Source organism: Corylus avellana, chromosome ca10, assembly GCF_901000735.1.
Source record: "Corylus avellana chromosome ca10, CavTom2PMs-1.0".
NCBI classification, from domain to species: domain Eukaryota; kingdom Viridiplantae; phylum Streptophyta; class Magnoliopsida; order Fagales; family Betulaceae; genus Corylus; species Corylus avellana.
In genome coordinates, this window is record NC_081550.1 from 16,129,394 (window position 1) to 16,133,066 (window position 3,673).

Sequence of the window (3,673 nt, forward strand, 5' to 3'; positions counted from 1 at the left end):
TGTTTGAGTTCTTAGGCTAGCTGTTTGCATCCATGCTTTTCACATACCCACCTGGGCTTCTTCGCCTTGACCGGAATTTTCCATATTTGGCTCCGGCGATCTAAGCGACGTATCAATACAGGGAACATGAAAAACATGAAAAGCACGGAATTTTCCCTAATATACAAAATAATTAGGGAAAATTACACTAATCCTTGCCAATAATTGGGGAAAATACTGCTGATATGTATCCAATATTCTTCCGGTCAAGGCGATCGAATACAACACAAGATCGACTTATTAAGGAAAATACTGACAATTAGCGTCGGGGCCGGAGTTTTGGAATTCGGCGTAGAAGCAAGTGTTGAGCGCGAAATCCCCCAACCAAGGCAACAACCCTTCCGGCTGGATCAAGTTGTCAATGTGGGTCTCCATGATTATGGTCCTCAAGAACGCCTTCCTTGGACGACCCAGATATGCCCTGCGTTCGAATCTCACCGGGAAGAATGCGGGGTCGGAGACGATGCTGCAGCCTTGGGGATGGGGGCATTTTGGGGAATAAAACTTCAAAAGTGATCACATGCGACTCACGGATCACTGTTAGGTTAATCAAACGGCTTTGTCATTGGTTGAATTGTAAAAATTTAGAAGTTATAGGGTGTATTGCAAAAATTAAAATATTGAAGGTTAAATTGAAAATCGTCTCAAACTTTAAGAGGTAAAGTGTGATTTTTCCTTAAAATTATTACTGAGATTCAATTATTAATCTATAAAAAATAACAAATAATCTAAAAAATTTCTAGCCTTAGCTATAAATTTAACTCACTCATGTCTATTAAATAAATTTCACTCTCAAAGTGGTTAACATTAACAAAATAAAAAAATAAGGGTCCGTTTGATTTACAGAATAGACTTCTAGAATGGAATGGCCATTTCTATAGAATAGTTATTATTTTGTTTGATATGGGTCTATTCTTGGAAATAGTTATTCCCATGAAATGATTAATCTCATACACACACGAATAGTTATTGCTCTAAAAAATTAGTGGAATAGCTATTCCTTATAGAATGGAATAGATTTTTCCAAAAAAAAAAAAAAAAAAAACCCTTATTATTTTTTATTTCATTTTAACCCTAAAATTTGTTTTTTATTAAAAAAAAAAAAAAAGAAAAAGAAAAAGAAAAAGGAAAACCTAGAATTTAAGGGGTGGCCGGCAACCCCATTGTGTGGCCAGCTACCCACTGGCAAGACTTGGGGGTGGTCGCAGCACCCTCAGAGCACCTTGGCATGGACGAGGTGCCCCCGGGGGTGGTGCGACTACCCCCGATGGATTTGGGGGTGGTCCACCACCCCTAAATTCATTCCACCTAAGAATTCATAAATGCGTTCCTCTTCAATCATCTGCTTAATTTTCATAGCATCAACGACACGCTCAGGTTGCAAGTTTGATAGTGATCTAACTCCTGCCACAAACTCTGGAGCTTATGAAAATAAGTGGCCACTAACCTGTCACCTTGGGTTGTCCATGTATTTGTCGCTTTAAGTCATATTTCAGTACGGTGTTCCCCATTTTGGAATAAGTCTGAATAGCTGCATCCCAAACCTCTTTTTTCGTACAAAGAAACAAGTATCCCTAACTGACTTCCGGTTGCATTGAATGCAACAACCATTATATAATAGTAAAATTCTCTACTTCCCACTTATCATAAGTAGGAGTATCGACCTTTAGTTCTTAAATTTTGACATTCAAGTATCCCATCTTACATCTAATAGAAAACAGAGCCGAATGTGACCAAGTAAAGATAGTTGAGCCCATATAATTTGACCGTTGTGATTTGGAGAGTTGGATTTTCAAGCTGGGAGGTCACCCGACTCTCAACCCCTTTCGTTTGATTTATCTCGGACATTTTCAAATCAGAACCAGACATCCTACAAAATAAATTGCTTCAACGCAACTAGTGGGCTCAAAGAAAATTTGCAAATACAAGAAAAATTACTAAAAGCAACTCATCAACACTAGGGGTGGGCACGGGTCGGGGCGGGGTGGGTATCAGCCTTTTCCCCAACCCGCCCCGCACCCTGCGGGTTTCAAAATTTCAACCCGCCACCCGAGCACAGACAGCAACACCCGTGCGGGTGCGGGTATTGCGGGACGGGGCGGATCGGGGCGGGTATTGCGGGCTGTGCGAGTTCTTCTCCAAATCCTCTTTCTTCTCCTCCATTTTCGTCAAATCCTCTCAGAACGCCCACTACCTACATCAAACGATTCAAACCTATAAACACAGAACCCCGAAAAACAAACAAACATACACAACCTTGCAGAAAACCAAAGAATGAAAAAGAAAACCAAAGATAGTGGATCTACAAGATCGTGGAGAGAAAAGAAAAAAAAACCTAGATCTACAAGATCGTGGTCTGTGGAGGTGGAAGCGGCGCAGCAACGGTGATCTAAGGAGGTGAAGCGGCGACGTAGACTAGAGAGAGAAGCCTGAGAGGCGGAGAGAGAGCAAGGAAGACTAGAGAAAGCAAGGGAGACAAGAGAGTGAGAGGGAGAGAAAAGGGGGGAGGCGGCAGAAGAAAAAGAGAGAGAGGCTAAATGGAGTAGGGTTAGGGTTTTTTTCTTTTTATACTTATGCAGCGGGTCGGGGCAGGTACCCGCAGGGGAAAACATTTAAAACCCGCAACCCGACCCGCCCCGCACGGATTGAAAGAATTCTACCCGAACCCGCAAAAAAACACATGAAACCCGGGCGGGCGGGGTGGTTCGGGGCGGGTTTGCAGGTTGGGCGGGTTTTTGCCCATCCCTAATCAACACTCATAAATCTGTAATCAGGTGTTTTTTTTTTTTTTTTTTTTTAAATAACCTGTAGTTTGGCACACTGCTGACTGGCACATAATTTAAGGTTGAACAATAGACCATCATGGCTAGACTTGTTGCAAAAGATTTAACACAAACTTATGGGATTGATTATAAGGAGACATTTGCTCCGGTAGCAAAGATGAACTCGATTAGAGTACTATTGTCTATAGCTGCAAATCTGGATTGGTCTCTTCATCAATTTGAAGTAAAAAAATGCATTTCTTCATGTAGATCTAGAAGAAGAAGTATACATGAAAATTCCTCTTGGACTAGAAGATTGATCCACAGTGTGAAAAGTGTGCAAACTAAAGAAGGTTTTTTATGGTCTAAAACAATCTCCAAGAGCATGGTCTGAGTGGTTTTCCCAGGCTACTGTAACACCCCAAAAAATGGCCTTAACTAGTTTGGTAGGGTCACCGGCAATTGTCCCAATTCAGCTAACTGGTAACTAACTTAGGAATCGTCATTCTTCAGCATAATAACAGTAAATGTATAAGAAGGTGAATTTGATAAATCTAAGGTATCTAAAATAGTAACATATGCATACATTAACATCGAGCATTGACAGGGAGCTACTAATTAGAAATACAAATATTCTAAGCAAACCTGGATTATGCAAATTAGACCTCTAGCTTATTTTAAATAACCTGATGTGACGAACATACCACTGACCTTTTTTCAAGAAGGGGTTCCCTCAAATTAGATAACCTACAAGCCGTAATAATTGCGTAAGTTTAAGGACTTAGTAAGTAAATCTCATAGTCAAGTATGAAATGAGCCAGTATTTATGAACGAAAATAAACGTGTATTTTTTAGTAAGAATTTGAATGTGT